This window comes from Pyrgilauda ruficollis, unplaced genomic scaffold (genome assembly GCF_017590135.1).
Source record: "Pyrgilauda ruficollis isolate IOZ18807 unplaced genomic scaffold, ASM1759013v1 scaffold31, whole genome shotgun sequence".
Classification (NCBI taxonomy): domain Eukaryota; kingdom Metazoa; phylum Chordata; class Aves; order Passeriformes; family Passeridae; genus Pyrgilauda; species Pyrgilauda ruficollis.
Window position 1 is genome coordinate 4,460,418 of NW_024524489.1, and position 23,972 is coordinate 4,484,389.

Here is a 23,972-nt window from a genome sequence, read left to right on the forward strand (position 1 = left end):
ACAGGTAGAACTAAGCAGGCTGCCTGCATTTGCCCACATGGAAGTTTTAAATGGACACCAGCTGTTAATTCCTTTCTACATTCCTCACATTTTTTTTGGCCAACTCCCGACAAGACTAACAGAAACCTTTCCCCTCCAACTTTCATCTGATGCATAGATAAAATAGTCAGGCAAGAAAAAGAAATCTATCTTCTTATTGCCTTCATTTAAATGCATGCCTGTAGGTCCTCAGTCCATCCCTGCCCTTTGAGATGGGTTAAAGAGCCTTAATGCCATCTAAATTAAGTCAATTTGTTATTCAGAACATTTGTGAGCAAACAATTTGCATCCTGGGAGGAGAAAGCACATGGGCCAGAATGTAAAATCCTGGGAAATAAGATGATAGATGGGAAGAAAAAGCCCAAAAAAGCTACATCTTAAATAACTCGGGTCAGTATTTTGGTTCTTTGATGTTTCTACTATGGCTGAGTCTTTTTTTTTTTTTTCTTAATAAATATTTTAGTGCACATCCTTGTGTGCTGATTCATGTGAGATAAGAGATATTTATCATTTTACATATGATAGAGTGATGACTCTTTCCAGGTTTTCCATGTCAGTTTGCTAATCCTTGGAGTGTTGTCATGTCCACCATCCCCAAGACTCACTCCCAGTGAGTCCAGCCAGGACGCAAACCCTGGCCAGCCCTGATCCCTCTAGCTTAGACCTTGGCTACACAGCCAGCCAAAGGCCTTTACCAGGAGCCAGGGCCAGGAGAAGGGCTCCTCAATTCCCTGGGGCCACGAGAGGAGCTCAGATGTGATTCACAGTTCTGGATTCTCTGAGTAAAACAGGCAAATAAACACACCAATGACACTGGCTCCTCCAGAGCACCCAACTATTGTTACTGGCACTTGGATCCAAACAGCTTCTGGCCACACCTAAACAGAGCCTGGCTTGCACAGGACCTGCCCTGCACACCCTGGGAAGGGGAACGGGTCCAAAGGGTCCAAAAGCTTTATGGTCCTTTGCATTGACTTCCCAGGGAAATTGCACCAAGCACTGTCACAACAAGGGCTCCAACCCAACTCCTGGAACAGGAGGAACCAGGAGGAAACACGCTGGAACTGTGTGATCACTCCAGGTGCACAGCCCAAACCTGCCCACAGACCCCAGCGTCGCAGCACCGAGGAAGAACCTGCATAAGGCAGTGACAGTGAAATAGCTGATTCTTGTTTCGTTCTGAGCTGAGGTTCTTGTCTGGGAAATGGATCCTCAGCTGGCACAGCCCCAGCCCAACAGCTGCACTGCTTTTCTACCTCCACAAACACTCGCAAAGTTCGCCAAAGCCCTGTTTGTGCTGGCAGACAGCCAGCTCTTTATTATTGTGTACTATTAGTTCATAGTGAGAAATGTGCACTACAGGAAAAAAAAAAAAGCCCCGAGAAGCTCAGTAATTGGGCACAGATGTTGAAGATTTATGGAGCTGTCCCCAGTGGACAGGATCTTACAGATTGTTTCTATCACCTGTTTGCTTTTGGAGTTTTTAATAAGATAACTATGTGTGCTATCCTGGAAGAATATTCCAGAATTCCTCCTTCAAAAACCAATAACTTTTGATCTCCACTTGTCTTCTCTCAGTAACAATCTCTCCTCAGAGTTCCATAAATGCCACTTGATATTCATTTCATATTTAAATACGATCTTGGCTGTTGTTTCCATTACCCAGCAACTTTCAAATGCAATCAGACAATTTCATTCTTACTTCATGGCCCGGAAAATAAACCTCACACATCATGCCAAGTCCCCAGCAGTTAAAATCCATGATTAAGTCTCTCAGTATTCCAAATACCTGATAATCTTTACCTTTTTTCCTATTTTCTGGCACACATGTGCTCAGCATTTTTGGGGACTGCTTCTTGCCCAGTGCACAGACCTCACTCAGCTTAAGCTGCCTGCAAAAGTATCTCAGTTCCCATCCAGATTTCTGAATCTTGGTCCATTAAATTAATTCTGCAAAATATTTGAAATGTGCAAAACTCTGCAGCTGACAGCAAACACCACAAAAGTGAAAACACAAGGAAATCAGTGGCATTTTTCATAACTGACCTGTAATGGTTTTGTCATTTCAAATTACATCAGGAATGATTTCTTTCCACCAGCACAAAATGGCAAAACAAGGTGCATTTCACTCAGAAATTGTTTTTCCAAGCATTTGCAAAGGAGGATAAATCCCAAAAAAAGGTTGTATCTCTGCAAACCAGCATGTGGAACCACTGAGTTTCTGCTCTGACACCCATCAAGGAGCACCCAGGCTTCCTCCCTCCTCTCCCAAGGCACACCTCAATTTGGCTGGATAACCTGACATTGCCCTTCACCTTTCCCACAAGTCACAGCTGCTGATAAATTCTTCCTGAAAAATGATTTCATCCTTCCCGACAACGTGGGTTACACAGCACAGATCCTATAAAGGTCAGGACCTCATTACAGATTTAGACACCCAGTTCCCATCCAAAAAACAGTTAATCTGGTAAATTTGGAGGGTTGGAAACATATCTATGGAGATTATGTTTTTCCCACAGCTCTGAAATCGACCTTATCAGTCACAATTGTATACTTTAAGCTCAAAAAAAGGTTTAAAATGTTTTACTATTCCTGTTTACATGAGTTCATACAAGATGATTACAGCCTCTACACTGAATGTGGGTAAAGAGACATTGAAGAGAGCACACGGGTCAGGTGTGTCCACCTCCCCTTCCTGAAAGGAATTCAGATGGCAAAAAGCACCAGGAGGAAAGGACAAGTAGAGAAGTAGAGATAAGCAGAGAAAAGCTCCACTTCACACCATGTTCTGTCATGGCCATCAAGCCAACATCTGCCACAAAAAGCAACTGCCTGTGCTCTCTGGTTTCTTGAGTCACACTCCCTGCATTCAGGGCTTTCTATGGAAAGGCTCCACCTTTCCCTGAATTACAGAAGAGTAAGGCCTGGAATTATCTTGGGTTATGGAAATACATGAAGTAATTCCCATACGGGAAGAAAGAGACATCCTTCACTTGCCATGATCGCTTGCCTTGGATCCTGAACAGATTGGGTCTTATGTCAATGTTATCTTATTTCATGTACCTAAATGATTCTTTAATTTAATAAGCATTAAAGCATTACCCAGGGAGAACAAGTACACCAGGGGTGATACGGTTATGAAGGAATGCTTGCAAACAAGTGGTAAAACCTTCTTTAGCTTTTACTTTTTAAAAAGCTCAGATTCTCACAAATTTCAGATTTACACCTGCAGAGCTACAGTAAAAAAAAAAAAGAAAAAAAAAAAAAAACCACAAGCAAAACAACCCAACAAAACCCAGAACAGCCCTGGAGCCATTTAGAAAGCGCTAATCCTGATCATTTTCCACCTAATGACTGTTTACTACACAGCCCTTTTAAATGCTTGGCAGCTGTCCAGATCTTCGTGCTTTTCCTTTCTCCCACACGTCCTTCCTGACAGCCATCTTGGGCGAGGACAAACCTCCGGAGGAGAAAGCTCTCTGCTGCCTTTTCAGCCTCTCAAAGCTCCGCTCCCAGGGGAAATCCTGAGCCTTCTTTCACTTTCAAGGCAAAACTGAAATCTCCAAGCTTTGAAAGCCTCACCAAATGAGAGCACGGAGCTGAAAAATTAAAACCAACCAGAAAACTTGGGTTTTTTCCAAGGATTTCAAAACCAACATTGGTTTTAAATGAAGTGGGACCAGTTCTGTAATTCTCTGACCCCTACCAGGAACAAATTTGAGCAGACCCACCCCACCACTTGTTTCAAATGCCATTCACTGTCACTTGGCATTCCAAGCTGGAACAATTATTTGTGGTCAGATGCTCTCCCTGCTCCCGACCAGCTGTGCTTTGATCTCCTCCTCGTAGCTCCCATGGATCTGGAGGAAGCCCAGCTCCCCTCCTTACCAAAAATGCAGCATAACAGTTCCTTGGGGAAAGTGCAGCCCCACTGCAGCTCCCAGACCTCACACAGGCCTGGGATGGGACCAGATGTCTCCTGGAGCCCTGACCACCATCCTCTCCATGGCTTCCACCCACACACCAGACTCCAGAAGCCCCGGTGAAAGCGAGGAATGAGATGGAAAAGCACAATGGGACTTTTAACTGAAAGGATCAGGTCAGCGCCGTGTCCCTTTTTGATGGGAATTGGGATAAGACAGGACCTGAACACACAGATTTGAGCGAGGATCGTGGCTGCTCCAGGAATAAAGAAAAAGCATAACCAATCCAATGAGCTACAATTAATATTTTAAATTAAATCAGTCCAGCCCATATTCAAATCAGGTCACCAGTAATTAAAACATCCTTATTTGGAATGGTAAACCCAGAGAGCGCCTGGATCAGAGCATTTCTCAAAGAGAATATATTAATGGCAGTGTTTGGAAATGCATGATGCACTCGTAAGAGGCTTTAATATAAACCTCAGGATTACACTATGCCAGCTTTTCAATTATTATACTCTCTATGAAAAGCCAGGCACTGGCAGGAGCAAGAGGTTAAAGCAAACTTGGAGCATGGCTTTGCCCTTTCTCTTCCAGAGGATCTCCCTGTTGGTTCATACTCCTGCACCACGCGCAGCTGAACAGAAGCACTGAAGGTGGGATTTTAAATAAAACACCTCTATTAGTGATGCCATCAATGCCAACACAACACACAAGGGGAAGAACCATAACTTCACCAGGGACAGCAAAATCAGCCCGTGTAATTTCTAGAACGATCTGTTTGGTTGGCTCCATCTTAACGCTCACCACACCCCAACTCAGCCATTTTAATTCCTGAATGGCTGGAGTTTGCTTTCCCTTCACATGGCACGGCACAGCAGGCTCAGCTGTCTGGAGACCAGGGATCTCTCCCTGTAAAGCACATGCAAGTGAAGGATGGAGACAAAAAAAAAAACCTGAGTGAGGCTCAGGGGAGGTGGTGAGCAGCAGAGCGAGGTAATGTGACTGAATAAGTAAAAATGCAGAATTTTTAGATTGTTCTTGTTCTAAACAGGAATCTCAGGAAAAGCTCTGCTCTCTGGTTCACTCCAGAGGGTAATGATGAATGCAGGCTGTGTCTGTGCTGCTTTAACAGCAGACCCAGAGAGAAATCTCCCATTCCCACCCACTGGAGCCTGGTGTGCCGACAGACACAGAGAGCCAGGGCAGGAGCAGCAGAGTTGAGCCCTTTCCATCAGAGCCCAGGAACCACATGGACACACAAGTCCTGCTCCCCCCAAGCATCCCTCCTGCAGACCCACCTGCTCTGGAGCCCCTCTGGGATCTCTGGACTCTGCAGATGTCTTTATTCTCCAAAACCAGGCATCTCCTGTGCAGAACAGGGAGTAAAACCCAAATCACCACAACCCAAGCCATACATCCATGCCCATAGCCCCCAGCTCTGCTCCAAAAGGAACTTCCTTCTCTCCAACAGCTCCCAGCACAGCAAGCTCTGTAATCCACAAGGACACAGGGCACTGCAGCAGCTTTGGAAAAACATCAAATAAAAGGTTACCTGCAAATCCTAGAGTTTATTTTTGCCCCACTGCAGTACTGTTCTTGCACTCCCCCAGCACTTCCAACTCACACAGACTGGCACAAGAGAGCAGAAAGGAAACCAAGTCCTTTTCAATATTCCTTTCTGACATTCCACCATCCTAATGCAAGTTCCAGGCAAACAGAGCCTTCCCAGAGTAGCAGAGAACAAACAGAAAACAAGCTCTGGGCAATAGATGAACCTACAGGATCCACTTTGGTGCTTGTCCACCTGCAAGTGCCTGAAGGACAATCCCTTCCCTCAGCTCTTCCACAGGAATTGCTGGGAAGGTGCTGGAGCTAAAAAATCCCTCTGGGTCAACCACAACAAAAAGATATTTGTGCTGACCACCACATACTTGTTTATCAAATATATGAGAAAAACTAGCACCAAAGACATTTGCTACCTGAGCTAGAAAGATGAAGAGAAGAGTATTGCCCTGACCAGAAATTTTAATTTAATCCACCCAGAACAGCCTGTGGAAGGACAGACCCAAACAAGCCATATTTGACACAGATAGATTAGACAGATGGTACAGTGTGGTGTAAAGGGGATTTGTGCTTGCTTGACTTTGGCTTGGCTGAATTACTTATTAATTGCAGATACACAAGAGTTGTACTGGGTATTTTACAAAGATTTAATGCCTATTAAAACTTCACACCATTCAAAGTTACCACAAGTTCTGTACAACAACAGAGGGGCTGTTTGGCAGCTCAGTTCTGCACACCCTGGGTATAAGCAGCAAAATTACCAGTGCTATGATATTACAGAAGCTTGAGCTACCTGTGATTTTAGGGAAATTAGCTGAAAGATGAATAGAAACCCTCATTTAAAATAAAACCTCTGAATTCCTGAAGGCTGCTGAAAATCTCAAAAACCACAAGGCAGGCACCTTCCTCTGTATTCCTCTGCTGCCTTCCCCAGTGGCTGCTATTGGATTCTTTCCAGGATCCTGGTGAAGCACAAGATTTAAAGAAGTTGTTGCAGGGAATACAGGGGGGTGAAATTCAAAACTGGGGAGCATTCGAGCCTGAGTCAAGGCCAGGAGCCCACACATATGGCAGGAACAGCAACACCGAACACTGATTTTAACCAGGCCATTTTCCCTGGAGCTTCTTATCCTTCGGGATCAGCATTTCTGGCACCGACTGACACCACCCCAGCCCCATCCAGCACTGGGATTCCACAGTCTGGAGCACGCTGAGACTGGGTGGTTTGTTGTCCTGAGAGCTGTAGCACAGCAAGGCACCTCTCCAAGCTGGCCAAACCCAGAACAAAGCAGGGCGTGGGTTCCAGGCAGGAGGGGGATCTGGAGAGCAGGAAATTACAGAGAGCCTCAGACATTCTGTGCAGAGCAAGGGCTGCCAGCTCCCACCTCCCCTCCGAGACGGACCCAGCCAGGCACCAGGGCTGGCATTTCACAGGACAAAAATGACTCCTTACTCACAGCCTCCTCCCAGGCCAAAGCAGGCATCCATGACCTCATCTCCCACCGGCACAAGGGGAGGGTCTGGGCTCCTGTGGGGAAGTGTCAGTCAGGAGTAACCCAAGCACAGACAAATTATCAGCTAAAATAGAACAGCCACTCTCGACTGTCCAACAGGAGAGTCAGTTGTGCAGGGGAATAAATAAACCAGCAAGGGACAGACTGTGGGTTTGGGGAAATGGATACTCGCATTTTCACTTTACCCATCTGATGTTAAACCTTTCCCTACTGATTTGTGACTCTGAGTGAGCACAAACAACACATTAATTAACCACTTCTACTGAGGGGTACAAATTTAGCCTCACCATCACTCCTTTTAGCAACAAAACTGGCAGAAAATATCAAAAGCAATGTTTTACCCCCAAAGTAATTACTTCTGTAACTCTAGAGGTCTCATTTGGGAAAAAACAGCACTGAGATCCCAACCCAGAGCCAATTCCTTACCTGCAGCAAAATGCTGGAAGTTTCATTTTCACAGGTGTTGGACACCATCAACTCCCATCAAAATTAATTTGGTCTCCAATGCTCCAAGCCTGAGGCAAAACTCTGATCTCCCTCCTTTCATTATCCCAAACAGTCAGCCTACAGCAGCTGTGTCTCTAGCAGGGATTTTGGGATACCTCACCCTTCCCAAGCTTTGGGAAGGCTCACAAGGTCAGAGCAGGGAAAACAGAGTCATCATCTGCTCTGCAAGTCCAGGGAATACTCACAAAAATTTCAACCAAGAAAAAAATCACACCCATCAGTACATTTATTTCAGTGCAAGTGAAACAGGAAAGTGGACAGGGCACAAAACATCCTGGGAGGAGCCCTGAGAGCAGCAGGTGGTCACAGGGCTATGCAGGAATTCTCTAGCCCAGGAATGCTGCTATAGAGCTTTGTCTGGCCTTTATTTTTCCCCATTTAGGGCTTTTTCCCCAGATCACAGGGCACATGAGCCCACATCCTACTCCCAGGAAGGCTCTCCCAATCTGTGTCCTGGGAATTCTGGTCCCTACCTCAGTCCTCACTGCTTTACTCTGACAAATGAAGACATGGACACATTTGCCTGCAGGAATCCATGCCAAGATTTGGAGAAAAGAGGCTCTGAATCAGCAAAATTAGAGCCACGTTTGAAGCTCTGCAGGAATTACAGCTTGGATTTGCCTGCTCCTCGGGCAGATTTTCTTTCATCAAGACTAGCACAGCTCCCTCTCCTCCCTCCCACTTGGACCTGCTACTAAATTAATCAAGGATGGTTTATGAGCAAGTTGATGACAAGGGATCTGCAATTCAGCCCTGCTGAGAACAGCCAGCTATAAGTCTGAACTTCTTTTTCTTTCCCTTCCAGAGCAACGCTCAGCATTCTTCTTGACATAACTTTCACTTTTGCTCACCTTTCCAAAGCTGGTCTGGATTTTTTCAATGAAAAATGAGCACTGAAGCCAAGGTCCCTTAAGATATTCCAGATACTTTTACTTTCATAGCCTCCAAAAGTTATCTGAGAAAACCCAAGAGCTGGCTACAGCAACCTGGGCACAGGCTGGCAGGTTCATGAGGACACTGTGATTTGAAAATGAAAATAACTGAATAACACTGAAGGAGACAAAAGATGTGGGGATGTCAGACAGAAAGGTGAAGGTGATTCCTGGCAGGAAGCATCAGGATCACTGCCACCAGTAGGCAGTGCCATCACAGCCATGGAAATGCACACCTGGACTACCCAGAGCTGATACCACTCACCCATCTTCTTCATCCATAACCCAAATGTAACACAGAATAAAAATTAACTTATTTGGGAGGCCTGCTAACCTTTGTTATCTCATGTGAGCGTGCTCTGCCCAGGAAACAATGCCAGTGTGCAGAATTTAATCCCTGCTGGATGTTACTGAATTAAAATAATGCACTGAACTGCTCACCCCAGCACCAATATGGTGAGAGATGTGAGTCAACACCTCTGTATGTAAAGTGGTTAATAGGACTCAGGTAAAGACATTAGGGGGACCCTGGTGGCCTGCAGGGCAGCTCCCTGCACAGCACACATGGACATTTCACCACATCAGCATGGCCTTCCAAAGACAAACCACTCAGTTCTCCCTGGATTGCTAAAGCAAGGGGAAGTAAAACTCATTTCTGTGCAGACCTCAGCTAAGACATCTGCATTTGGGGTGACAACAGGCACAAGTGCCACACCTGAGGGACCTGATACAAATTGAAGCTCAAGAGTCCTGGCTCTGTTGACAGCAATAGGTGACCTGGACAAAGGAAAGATCACTGGCTAATTGAGAGACCCTGACCAGCAGCCAAAGGCCACTGCAAACCAGGACTGGATCCTGGTGTGTGACCAGCCATGCCATGCCCTCTCCAGAGCATGGGTTGGTTTTTTTTCTGGGTGTTTCATCTGTGACTGAAATTTGTGCCCTTTTGGGTTTCCAAGATTTGGGCTCTGTGACCAGAACATGGTGGCTGGGTGCCAGGAGAGGTAGGAGAACATACAGGGATCTTCCCTTTCTTGGAGCACCTCCTAAAAGAGGGAAGAGCTCCAAAGACAGCTGTGGGGCACAGAGAGGGAGCATTAGGGTGCTGAAGTGCTGCGATCCCAAAGTGATTCCAGACACAGCGACGACACGGAGATTTATCAAGCTCTTCCCTCGCTGCCAGCCTTCTGGCAGCACATGTCCCCACAGCCAAAATGGCATTCCTGCTGGGGGAAATCCAGGACAAGCCTGTTAGGCTATGGATAATACTGTCAGAGACAAAAAGCATTCTGGTTTTGCCTTGTTGATCCACCTGCTCCAGGATTCTCTCCCAAGAAGACTCCAGCTGTGATGGATGACCATGAGAGGAGTTTCCAGCTGAACACAACTGGTTGAACCCAGCTTAAGCTGATAAATGTTAGTGCTGGTCTCCTCCCTACAGAAAGGGAAAAAGGATCTCCTTTCCCTTGGAACTTCTAAGGCAAAGAGAGCAGTCCTGCCTCCACTCACCTGGACCCACGGGATTATATGGTCAAATTATATTTTCCTTCACCCTTATTTTTGGCTAAGCAGTGTTTGCTGAAAACCTTCCTGGGCTTCATTTCCATGATAAAAGATGGGCATTGTTTGGTTCCTTCCTTGCTTCATAATGTCATTAAGATGACTATCAAGCCACATGATAAATCCATTTTTCCCCATTAAATCTACAATGGTCATTTCTGTTTGCTTGTCCTTTATTTCACCCTAGAGGAAATTGTCTTTTCCAATATGCCTTTTGTTGATGGCAAATGGAAGGAAATTATTTTGCTGAAATGGTATTTTATTATTAAATTTTGCATTAGTTAATGCACAAGAGCATTGGAAGGGGGAGAAAAAAAAAAAAAACACCTGCCTTTCAATTTGTGCATTCTTGAAGCGTGTAGGCTGAGGATATCAGCACTTGGAGCACACACCCCAACTTGCCAAGCCCTTGATCTTCCCAGAGTTCAATCCTCAGGATGCTCCCACCCTTGTAAGTGGCCTCCCAAAGGCAATTAGTGGCTTGCTGCAATTTGCAGTGCTCCTGCCACAGGCATGGAGCCCACAGGCTGTACCCACAGCCCTGGGAGAGAAGCAGGTCTGCCTCACACCCTCTACCAGCTGCTCCCCAAATCCCTGTCTGGCAGCCTTTGGGATTGGAGCCTTGCTCTGATGAAACACTCTCAATGCAGTTTTCTACTTAAATCCTGATTTTTTCCTCTCACTTTGCTTCTACTCTTATTTTCTCCATTTCATTTTGGCTACTCCTCACTTTCTTTGATCCACTTCTGCTAGTTTTTCTCTCCCACCCACTTGTCCTCTGTGTTCAACAACAACAGCAGATGAGGGGTGAAGAAACAGGGGTGAAGAAGCCTCAGCTCAACTCCCACACAGCTCCAGCCTCAGGACTGAGCCTTTGACTCGTTCAATATTCAATTCCTCGGCTGAGAATAAGGAAAGGATTTCTCTGTTCACAGCTATTTTTAACACTGCAGAGAAGGTTTAATATTTGAATATCAGAATTGTAATAGCATTTGCAAGAGGAATGGCCTATTTTTAGCAAAGCACTGGCTTTATAGATGCCTCACAATCACAGCACTGTAATAGGGAGAGGCGACCAAAGAGGAGGCTGTGACAGAGCTTTGTGCAAAGTCTTGTTCTTCCCATGCCATTTTGAGTTCTGCATGGAAACAGAGCTGGGGAGACTTACCATAGTCTCCAGCAGAAACCACCATGCACAAAGCACAAAATTCCTAACTATGAAAGCTTTCCAACATCCAGCTGCTAAACCCAGCCAGGTGTCACAGCTAAAACCAAAGCTGGGAGGTCAGCGCACACACACACAACATCCTTTCTTCCCCATCCCTCAGCAGCCCTTGAAATTAAAAGCCATTAAAAAAACCTACATCCCAAACTCCCAGCTAAAATTAACCATAGGCTTGTATAAAAATTCCCTCAGCTGCATTTCTTCTGGCCTTTGCTGGGTTTCTGTTTGCTGCAACACTCAAATTACAAAGCCTCCTCCCCCTTGTTGTTGACACCACAAGACAGCCCTGGCCTTCCTTCTAAACCCAGCAACTCGGGAACAAGCCCATGAATTTGGGTTGTTTGGATTCCCTCACCACAAAATGCAACTTTGAAACAACACACTTCCAAACACAATGCTAATCCCATTCCAATCCATTCCATCCAACCCCACGGAGGATCCCCTGGCTCCCATGGCCACCACCTGCCAACATCAGGAACAGGTCGAGCAAAATAACTCCATGTCAACAGAGCCAGGAAAATCCCTCATTGTCCCTGAGGAGACCTGGGTTCTCTAGCAATAAATCTAGGAAAATGTGCCAAGTGCCAGTCACCAAACATAGGGGCACACCATTTCCCCAAACACGTCACTTCTGGGAATTGCCTCGTCAGTCCCTGTAGGAGAAACCCAAACCCCAGGCAAGGCTGAAATGGTAATTTCACCGATGGAGGAGCTGTTAACAGTACTTCACAATATCATTATTATGATTATGATTATTATTATTATTATTATCTGCAGTTAATTTGGAGCCTCCCATCATAACACCCTGATTCCCAAACCACCACCCCAGGGAACAGGAAGTTCTCTATGGCAAGTCACATCCAAGACTTTTCCGAGGAGCAGCAAAGGGTTTTCCAAGTGATTCTTGGGGAACAGATCCCTGAGATGCAATATTCAAGGACCAAGTGTCAGCACAAAACCCATGAGCACCTAGAGGCAGAACCCAGCATCCATCCAGCCTCTGATTCCTGACACATCCTGAGGTCCCACTATTAACCCAACAAGGCCACCACGGACCATGTCCCCAAGAGCCGCATCCACATAGCTTTCAAATCCCTCCAGGGCAGCTGTGCCAGGGCTGGACAACCCTTTGCACAGAGAAGTTTTCTCTAATATCCAACCTAAACCTCTCCTGGTACAAACTGAGGCGGTGTCCCCTCTGCAGAGACATGTGCAGGCAGAAGGTGATGTCAGTCAAAACCGGAATGGGCGAATTTTTAAAAGGAACAAAGATTTATTTCTCCTGATGACAGCCCAAATGGGAAATCTTCTTAAATTTTAACTTAATCAAGGAAGGAAATTATGTACCAAACATTCCAGTCTGCTACTGTATGCTGAGACAAATACAGGGAAAGAGGAATTGAGTGGTATATTCTAATTACTGCACAGGTAATTTCAGTGCTTTGTGTTTGGGGAAAACAAGATTATCATTTGGAACACTGAGACAAGAGACTTGGTCATTTGCAAGGCACAAAGCAAATTCAAAACCTGCTTTGTTGCTCCAGTAATATTTGCATAATAGTTATTTATATGTATGATGAGTGGAGCACAGTTTCAGGACAGTTAGCCAAGGTGAGTTGCCCTGCTCTTTAATCCTCTAATAACATGCTTGGGATGCAATTTGGGAATTCATTCCCCTCTGATGGAGCAGCTGTGCTGCTGCATAGTGACCATTTCTCAATGCTCATCCCCATCAAATTGCACTATTTTGATCAATCCACAAAGCAGAGCATTAAGAATGCATGCAAGGATAATTTTGTGCCTTGTTTTATGTATCTGCATGCCCTCCTAGGTCTCCTTTAGATATGATGGCCAAGCTACTAAACACCAGCAAGGGGCCACATTTATCCCAAAATACACATAAAATTGTAGTGCTAAGTCTGCTATGGGCGCCGATCTAATCGAGTTGGCTGAAAATTAATTTCAGGCCCAGGGCTCTTCCATGGCTCCCTGGATTCCTGCCACAACTTATGACAACCAGAAGTTAAAACTGCAAACAGCTGTCCTCCTGTTAGAGGCACCCTGGAATAACATGGATGTTCTGCTCAGAAAACTGCCCTAAAGGTGACGCGGGGGTTCATCGCCCCGTGCCAGGAATCCGAGGAACTTTGGGACTCTCTGAATTCTGCAGCAGCTCTGCTGTGCCACTGCAACCCAAGTGATTCATGTTATTTTCTGCTGGTCAGCAGCAGCTGTAGAAACATCCCTCAGTGCTCTGCCTCGCCCTGGAATGTCCATGTGCTCCTCACCTGTCAGCCCTGCTGCAGCCAGCACACCATTTGTCTTCACTGGGCTCCTTCCCACTCCTTCAGAGGAAGATCCTACAAAGCCTCCAAAGTTCTGGTTTGCCTCAGTGAATATCCAAGCAGGCATTTCCAGATCCCGCTCCAGCCCTGCAGCTGATCTTTGCTGCACTTGCTGCAGCAGCATAATCTCACTCAGGATTTACTACCTGATTAGGATTACTCAGACTAAAAACACAGCTAGATAAGAGCTGTGTGCTCCCTGTCACCTGCCCACGGAGAGGGATCACCATCCCTGACTCCGACATTTTGGGAACTTGTCACTTGTTTTACAATCTTCACATTTCTAAAATGGTCATGAAACATGACTGAGCAAGACAAAATTATCTCAGATATAGGCTGGGCTCAATGATCTCAAAGATCTTTTCCAGCCTAGTTAATTCTGTGATTCTGAGATGTTCTTGTGCATGTTTCTCTATGAAGAGGATTTAAAACCTCAAGTCCCAGACTTGTGATGATTTAAATGGACACATCAGGGATGTAGTTGTGTAACTTGGCACAAGTGGGGATTCAGATACTTCATTCTCGAGCTTCACAGAGCAAGAAGAATCACAGTACTGCAATGAAAATGAGAATGGAAGGTCCTTTTTTTCTTACTAAACAGTGAAGAAGCAGTTTTGAGCCTCATTCCTAAGCTGGCAGATAGTTCAGACCATTACTGCACCATGGGGACTCGTCTGGGGAAAATATCTTTACTTCTTTGTGGTGTATGTTTAATGCAAAGTCACCTTATTCTTGTTTGTCTAGCATACAATGAGAATAGATCTCTAAAAATAACCTACTTCCCCCCTCTTCCAGCTCCTCATGGCAGTTTCACTTATTATTAGCCATTATTCACATCTCTTACATAAACTGCAATTTCTGGAAATTTTTATGCCTCCTGAGACAAAACCTGAAAGCGCGCAAGACTGGAGAAGGCAGAGCCCAGTGAAACTCCATTGGATTGCAGTTTTTTACCTCTCTTTCCCTCTTACCTGGGTTTGATGTCATCATGTCCCTCCTTGGAGCAGCAATAAAGCTCCTTTACACACCCGGGCGCTGGGAAGCTGCAAAGCTGGATCAGTGGGGCACCTGGGGTCAGGGAATCCCCCGGGGGGCACAGGGGTGGGGCTGCTGTGCCACGTCCTCTTCCCCAGCCAACCTCGGAGCACAGCCACAGCGCCCCACTTCATCCTGAGTGCCACAGCTTTCCCTTCCCGAGGGATTGTGGAGCAGGGGAGCAGAGCCTGGCAGCTGTCCTCTCCATGGAGAACCTCAGCAGCACAGGGGATATGACCCTGCTCTGCTCCCAGCACAATCCCTGTGGATCTAATTCCCGGGGCCAGGGATGGCAGTCCTGGTCCAGGCTTGGTGGGAATCATCCCTTGAGGGGCTCAGGAGCTGAAGTGACATCAGGCTGGCAGTGCACACCAGAAGCTGGGGGACATTTTCCAGAAATGACCCCTAATCCATTTGCCTTTCCAAGAGCGCAGCTCATCCTCAAATCTGCAGGCACCAAGAGGTCACAACTTACAGCACTCCAGAATTTTTGTTCTCAAGCTTATGATTCCCTGACAATCTCACTTTTATTTTCCCTTTCACACAGCTCCTTGTGCAGTCCCTGCAGCAGTGCAAACACACTTCCATGGAATCCACACTTTCCTCAGGTAGCCTCTCACCAGGGCTAAACAACCACCTGCTGACTCAGGATAACCCAACCTTGCTCCCAACCCAGCTGCCCCCGCACTTTCCTCACACTATCCCATTTAGCTGCAACTCATCCTCTTTCTGTAAGAAACTAATTCAGGCACCCCAGGTTTAATGTTTAACTGGCTTATGCTAACCACTAAAGCTGCACAATCAGATTCTTCCCTCGACAAATTTGACACGGGGCCGAAAATCAAATTTGCTTCTTTTCCCCCTTAAACAAAACCATCTACGGTCTGCAGTGGTAAACCACTGCTCATTTGAATATCCAAACACTGGCTGTTTGCATCCAGGGGCTGGTGCCAAAAGCCTGTCACCCACAGCCAGCCCAAGCATGTCTGAGGCCGCTGAACTTACTCATCTCTGCCTTGATACTTCCAGACTGTTCAAGGTGAATTTGAAGAGGCTCCTAGTGACCTACACTGAGGTAAAGCCCATCTCATTTCTCATTCAGGTGATGATGAGGATGATACCAATGGCTTTTCCTGTACTGGGACTTGTGTGGTTTCACAAGGTTTTTCCCTCTTACCTGCAGCCAAAGACTTAAGAGGGACATGACTGCTCTCAAAATGTAAATGGAATATATTACCAGAAAAACCCGCCTGAATCCTCAGTCAATAATCCATTTTTAGGAAAGAATTTGTGCGAAAATGAGGTAAGTGATAACTTTGCAGATCTCCTGTTATCCACAGTGCTATTTTAGGGAGAGTGTGACTGCATTGGGCTTGTCGCAGAGTCCTGCTTCCAATCTCCTGGCAGCTCCCCAGCACATTCCAGTATTTAACGCACAAGGCTCGTTGGGATGCAGTCCCACTTATCTCCCAGACACATTGACTAAGACTTTCCCACATAAACTGACCCACCCTTTAGTAGCAAGAGGTCACTCAGTACAATCAGCCTTCAAATGAGGAAAACAATCAGGAAAAGCTTCTCTGATGCCAAAAACACCAACAGAATAAAACACAACAGGCTCCAGTGTTTGTTTTATGAAAACTTGAAAACTGCAAGGCAGATTTTTTGACTTGTGATTATCAGTGTAGCCCCACCAAAGTCAGCCAGATTTATTTCAGGCTGAGGACCTAGCCTCTTAAAAGCATCTAAAATTGCTATAAGAATACATTACTCTAAAAAAAGGTTAAAAATAAAAAGGTAGCAATTAATCGATTCATCTTTTACTACGATGAAATTGTAGTGAGTTATTCATGGCATTATGCTCCAAAAAAGGTCACAGTATTTTACATTGCAAAAAAAGAAGCAGCTGTTAAATTAACCAGGTTATCTTTATCCCATATGGATCCTACATGACAAAGAATTCCTGTTAGCTTATAGAGAACTCTCCTGACTCCTTCACTGCATGATCCAGGCTCTAGCAAAGGGTGATCTACTGGATGATCCTCCTGCATCAAACACCCAGACTTCTATAAGGCAGATCTAGGCCCAAAGTCCCTTTCCAAAAATTAACTCCAAGCTGCATTCCAGTGTTGCTATAAACGTGTGTGCCACTGGCACCCCGGAGCCACGAGCCATCCACCCCATCTGCAGGGACTGGTGCAGAGGACCCTGAAATATTTTCATTAAATATTTGTTCACTAAGAGAAAAGTCAGTGAAAGCCTTTGACAAGAAAAATCTCACCACTGGTTTAGCTACTGACAAAAGCCAACACCTGGAATGCCCAAATCCAAAACCTGTGAGTGTTCAAATAAATGTATCTACGTTAAATTAGTTTACATACAGCAGGCAGCAACTTTTCCCTTCCAAGCCAAAAAAACAGAGGAGCTAGTTGCTATAATTAGCTGGAGCATTTGTGGTGTCTAGGCACTAAGCAAAATTGATTTAATGAGTGGGAAAAGTCAGCTTTTGGTCCTGGTGCACAACCCCAGAGTGATCAGCTCCACTGTACCCCAGGCTCTGCCCATGCTGCCAGAGCTCACCATGCACAGTTTCCTTGCCCTTGCAAACACAAGGCTCCCTTTTATCATGCAAGAACCAAAAGCAGATACCCAGGTCATTCCCTAATAAATCAATCCATAGAGCAATAGGATTAATTCAGAACAAAAGGCAGGAACTTACAAAACCAAAAGCTGCAGATCTGGATTACTGCTGGATGGCAGGAAATCCCCACAACTCCTTGTAGAAGACCTTCACCACGTTCTTGGGACACTACTGGGGCTGAATCCCACGGCAAAAACTAAAGACTTCCCAATGAAGCCTGTAGGTCTGGCTTGGGAAAAATGTCTGCCTGGGATAAAGTGGGTAATCAGTATAACCTTAAAATGTCAGGGCCAGGCTTGGAGAGGAACCTCTGCGTCACCTCAGAGCACCTCCCACCCAGGCCCGGCCACTGACACCTCCAAGGAAGGGAGAAAATGGAAAATCCAACTCCACATTTTGGGGTGGGGCATGATCCTCCCTGATCTCTGCAGGCACCACTGCAGCCCTGGCCAGGAGATTTTAGCACAGGCATGACCTCAATGTGATGCTGCTTTAAAAAACCTCAAGGCAAGCTGAAAAACCAAAAGCCAGAACTAAAGGTGTCCGAGTCCCCCCAGACTGAGGGCAGGAAGTCACAACAGCCACTCCAGCACTTCCTACAAGATGGAACACATGGAGCATAAATGCTTTATTCATTAAGTTGGCTGCTTCAAACCTATTACAACCCCATGCCAGTCACTCATGTGGGTAGTGGGGCTTGGCTGGGTGGCTCCAGGTCTGCATCTCTTCCTCTCTGGTCACATCCTAAATCTGGGTCTGCAGCTACGTCTCTTCCCAGACCCCACATTTCATGCAGAGTAGCAGCTGCCCATTCCAGGGATCATTCCACGTTGTATTGAGACATGACTAACGAAACCAAACCCAGTGGTCACACCAATCAAACTGAGCTGTCAGTCAATCCCTATTCCTATCTTAAAAATAAAATACAAACACTTTGTTTTTCAAGGCAAGCCCACAGCTTCTCTGATGATTTGCATTTGTGTTTCCTATTCTCACAGAGAAGGAGAAACTGTTTCCTCTGGTGCACAGCTCTGAACACATGAACAAAACCCGAGATGAAATCCAGGAACATCATTCCTGAACATGTTTCACAGATCACAGGCAAATTGCTCAGCAAGTCTGGCTACTTCTTCCAAAAAGGGAACAGCCTATGTTTGGAAAACCAGTAAACAGAAAAACCGCTAAATTTGGAACATTTACCTGTGAACAGTTTGGTGGCAGAGTATTTTTAGCTCTCAGGACAGAGTGTTAATGGCACACCTCTCCTGTTCCAAGGGCACGGCTGTGACCAGCGAGGCTATTCCCAGCATCCAACAGGTGTGGGTCAGCATCTGCTGCCACCAGGGCTTCACATGCACTGCCTCTTCTGTTCAGTCCCCACTGCCCTCTTGACACGAGGGGCTGCTGAACAAACCAAAGCAAATCACCATTTCTTTTTAAAGTTCTAACACTCAGCACATTGTGGAATAAAAGTGGCAGCACAGCAGCGTAAATGTGTTCCTCTGGTGGCAGTGGTGACACACCAAAGGGGTTTCTGGTAAGCTAAAACACATGCATCTTAAAAACAAATACAAGTTTGTGCAATGTAATAGGAGAGTAAATATATTAAACAATCAAATAATATATTAAGAGAATAGCAGAAAAGTGAAAAGACATGACAAAGTAAGAACACCCTGAAATTATCACCGTTCAATGAGAAAAAACCTCACAGAGAAGATGATGAGAAAAATGTTAACAGTGATGAAAAACAATTGCTCAATATAATCCTCAACCTTAATCTGTCCTTGGGCATAGGGAGATGTACACAATCCCCTAGTACAACCTTTATACATTGGTGCATACCTTTCAATAATCACATACATTTCACTACAAGCAGAAATAACACTTCCAGACACAGCCCCCCCAAGCCATAAAATCTGTTATGAACTCACCCCTTGCCTAACAACGCACATCAAAGCTTTTTTCCATGCAAAACTGGCCTTTTTTAATGAGGAATGGACAGTAAAAAATGTGTCTGGGATTAACAATACATGAAAAAGAAATAAAATTGGACAAAAGAGAAAAAAACCTGACTGCTTAAATATATATAGAATTGATCTATGTCACTCTGATCAAGCTGTTGAATAAGTTGGGGTCTACTGGGCGTAAGAATTTTTATTATGTCTTTCTTTTTTAAAAAAAAAAACATGTAATCTCTCTGAAACCCTTTTTTCATTACAGGAAAAGCCTCCAAAGGTCCAGCTGTAACTGCTGCGACGTTGTATTCGTGTTCATTAGAAAAACAAATTCACAGCAGATCATTTTAAGAGTAATAATAAAAGGCTGACAAACGAAAACCACATGTGGGTGGTGGGGGAAAAGAACCCAGCAGTGGGGGAAACAGGCTCCAAACCAGGCTCTGCAGGACACGGATCCCAATGGATCACACTCCCCTCGGTGTGGAGCTGCAGCTCCAACACTTGGTTCTCCACACAAGTGGTATCTGGTCAGAACAATCCAACATGAGATGGTTTCTCAGGTTTAAAGCAAAAGAAGGCAACTGGATTTTCACATTTCACACCTCTAGGCCAGATTCCTGCTGGTTTCACTTGGGAAAACTGCCATGAGCCTCAGCAGAGGTAAGGGTCCAACGTGCTGGCAAATTCCCCAGCTCCATCAGCTGGGAACAGGAGCAGCCCACAGCAGGAGCCGATACACCAGGAAAGCCCTTGTGGCTCCACAGGGCTCCTACCATGGAGCACAGGCCTGCTCTCATCAGGAGTTTCCAGGCACCACAGGAAAGAGCCTGCACTGCTCTCCTGCCCAACCTCAGCTGAGCCCAGGGCAGCTAGTGGCTCCTTGCCCTGACAGGTCACCTGTCTGGCCCCTGGGGCTCCAGCACTTCCAGAGGTATTCCTAGACCCTAGGGAAAGGGCAATCGGGAAGCCTGTAGCCACAGACACCAGCCTGGGCAGGATTTAGTCGCTGACTCATGGCTAATGGGCAATGATAAACTGTTGTACTGGTTGTTCACTTGTGCCCAGATCAGATGACTAAGGAATTTAGGTGCCTATAGAGATTAACAGGCTAAATAACTTTTGCAGTCTGACCCTTAAACATCTGCATAAACACACTTTCTCCTCTGTGTTCCATGAAGGATGTCCACGCACTTCTTGCTAATGAAATACAATTATTTTGCAGGTGATCCAACTACAAATATTTCATCCCGTAACTGACCCACATGAAAAATAAATCCTTAGTCAGGTGACGTAATGCAAACGAGCAATCCAGGCCCATCCAATAAAGGGGGTTTAGCCAATTCCATTTTATAGATGATGAAGGAAAAAGAAAACATCTTTCATGAAATGGTTTGTACTCCCACTCCCCAGGGGCTCTTGGAGCAGCACACAGCAGTACCCTGGTCTCCATGTATGCAGCAAGAGGGTTTTGCTCCTCTCTGCCCCACTCCTGTGTGCAGGCAGGGCTCAGTGACACACAGCAATTCCAAAAGCTGCAGGATCCGTGCCACCACCAAGATGAAACAGCATCTCTAACGCTTTTTGCCACATGGCTGCTGCAAGCTCCTATTTATCCCAAAATGCTGCATCCTGCTTTAGTGAGTGTCATTTGCTGCACTTAACCTGCATTACAGAAAAACCCAAAGCGGGTTCTGTTCCAGAACCTGACATCCATAATTCCACACTTATGTTCCTGAAGTAACAAAATACACATGAAGTAACAAAATATTCCCTATTTTCTTGCCTCTTCAGCACTAGTTGTGACACATGAGCCAGCCCCTCGTCCCTCCTCACAGCCCTACAACCACTGCTAAGTCATGGAGGCATCACTACAGCCATTTCTGTTCTCCTCAGAAACACGGAGGGGAAAAAAAAAAAAAAAAAAAAGCTCAAGGATAAGAACAATTCTTTAAAAATCACATCCCACTGCCATCACCCACCTTCCCAGCCCTTTATCCCATTCCATTTTCACTCCTGTCTCTCTCTCCAGAGCCTTCTGAGCATATGCAAGTCCTTCCTCCAGCGGAGCTTTCCTGCAATGGCCTGAGGAATCACAGCCTCCCCTGACATTTCCACACGGCTGCTATCTCTCGGAATAAATTCCTCTCCCTGCCCTGCCTCTGTAACCCCGGCTCCGGGGAGGATTGTTCCCCAAGATGCCTGTCAGCACGATGCCGGGCTGCGGGAATTCCAGCCCTTTTCCCGAACAGTTCAATAATCAGGTTTCATAATGCTGGTATCCTGTCAATAGAGGTCGAAGGATGAGCCGAACGCTCCGGATCTTGACAGTTTGTGTTTATTCCCTCTCCCTGCAATCCTGATCTGGAACATTTAGCGTTTCTACCTACACAACAATACAGAGCACAACGTAGAAACACAGATCACTACTCACCTTTAAACAAGAATGCAATTTCATTCACGATTAAGACATCAACATCACAAATTCAATGCTCACTCTAGTTCTGTATCATCACTCCAAAAGGAAAAACATCAGCTGCTGAATGAAACGTCAGCCCCGGTTGCCATGAACAAGGGTTTTTCAGAGCTGCTGCAGTCTCACAGTCTCTAGCACAAGTCTGCCATATTTTTTTTTGTTAAATCAGGCCTGTACCCACCTAACAGCCAGAGCCAGCCCCGACACAACCGAACCAAGCCCACGCATTGTGCCGCTAACTGCGGGCACCGCGGCACCCGCGGCGATGGCCGCGCCCGGACCGCAGCCCCGCACCCGGAGCTCGGCGGGCTCAGCGCGGCGCTCCCGCACACAAAGCCCCGCAGCGGGCCCGGCTGACAGCGCGCCGCGACCCCCGCGCCGCCCCCCGCGCCCCGCCCCGACCAAGAAAAATAAAGGAGGAATTACATCCGTCTAGCAAGGAATACCGCAGGAGCAGCAGCCGAGCCGGGCTCTCCGCACCGCACCGCGCGGGGCGTGCGGCTGCGCGGCGGAGGCGGCACCGCGGGCGGGGAGGGAGGGAAGGGGAGGGAGGGAAAGGGGCGGTGGCCGCCGCTGCCCCCGGGGACGGGCCGGGGCCGCCGCAGGGCAGGGCAGGGTAGGGCGGGGCGGGGCCGTTCTGACAGCGCCGAGCCCGCTCCGCGCCGATCGGGGCTGCGGAGAGGCTGCGGGCGCCGCCCGCGCTGCGCACACGCACCCGGGAATTGGGACCGCTCCCCATCCCCGCTCCCGGCTCCCCGCTCCGGCGGCGGCCCTGCGGCGCGGGGGGCTCGGCACGGCCCGCAGCGCCCGGGCGCATCCTCACCTGCTCCTCTGCTCCTGCTCCTCCTGCTGCTGCTGCGGCGGCTCCGCGCTGTGCGGAGGGAGCAGCGGTACCCGCAGCCCCGCGCGGCGCTGCGTGAGCTCCGCGAGCCCCGCCCGGCGCGGAGCGGAGCGGAGCGGGGGGCGCGGGGGGCGGGGACAGCGCGGGAGGAGCCCCCGCCCCGGCGCATCCTCACCTGCTCCTCTGCTCCTGCTCCTCCTGCTGCTGCTGCTGCTCGGGCCTGCCCTGTGCTCACGCCAGGTCTTCCCCCTCCGCCGGCCCTCGCTCGCAGCCCTCCGTGGGTGTTATCCAGCCACTCCCGGCTCCCCTTCCCTTCTCTTACATTTATTTGGTTATTGGGTCTCTCCAGCCTCCTTGCTCCTCCTCCTCTGACACTCTCTCCTATCGCAAAGACAATATTGGCTCGCCCCCAGCATCCATTTCCTCTAGCGCTGCTCTCCCTCCCGCTGCTCTGTCATTCCTAGTGGAAATCCCATCCCGAGTTTGACTTCCTCCACTGCAGTCATCCTCTCCCGCTGCTCCAGTCCTGCCACCTTCCCACGTAAACAGCCTCCCTTTGTCAGTGCAACCCAACCCCTGGAACCCAGGTCCAGCTGCCTTTGTGCCACACTTTCCCTTTTTCTCCATTCTTAGGGAAGATTTTTGTCTGTCTTTCCAGAAAAAACTGCCGTCCCACAGCCTATGTGCCTCTCCTCCTTTCCCCTCTTCCACAGCCAAGGTCAGAGGCAGACACTGCTGCTTCAGGTTTCCTTTGCTAATCCTGGCCTCCCTGTCCTCACCCTCCTCATGCCCATGCTCCTTTCCTCCTGTCCACTCTCCCTCAGCTCTCACTTGCAATACAGCTATGGATCAGTGCTATCCATGTCTTTTATCAAAATATCAACAAACCACTCTTGGATTCATTTGGCTCCTTGGTTATCACTCCCTTTTCTCCTGCTCTTCATCCCCGCACTCATTGCTATTTAACTGCTGTCTGGAGTTCCTCTCCTCTGCATATCTTAAACTCCCTCATATCTGGCTCCTGCCCCTGCACACTCTGCTGCTTTGCCAAAATTTCCAATATCCACTTCCTGGCATAATCTCTGGAATATTGCTTCATTTCCAGCCTGTCAAAATTATCAGCCTGGCTCTTTTGGGTATTTAGTTCTCCTTTGGCTTCCAAGACTGCCCTGCCAGACTACCTCCTGCAGTGCATCCTCCTCCCAGTTTCCAGACTCCCAATTCCTAGATTCCCAGATTCCCAATTCCCAAGACCTCCAAGGGACTAAGCTCCTTAAACTTGGGCCCCTGGCATTCAGAGAGTCTATTTAAAATGTTCTGTCACCATGAAGCCTACAAGATTCTTGATAAGATCTAAGAACATACTTTCATGCTTGTCACTTGTGCTGGTTCATATCCAGACATTGGGATGCA

General features: G+C 47.1%; 1 protein-coding gene across 1 annotated transcript in view; it reads right to left on the reverse strand.

Moving 5' to 3' along the window:
- SPTBN1 (spectrin beta, non-erythrocytic 1) overlaps positions 1 to 22,883 on the reverse strand; it is a 114,721-nt gene extending 91,838 nt beyond the window's left edge. The window contains exon 1 of the mRNA XM_041473928.1: positions 22,735 to 22,883. The gene's annotated coding sequence lies outside the window, so the exon portion shown is untranslated. The remainder of the gene's footprint in view (positions 1 to 22,734) is intronic.
- Positions 22,884 to 23,972: the final 1,089 nt, after the last annotated feature.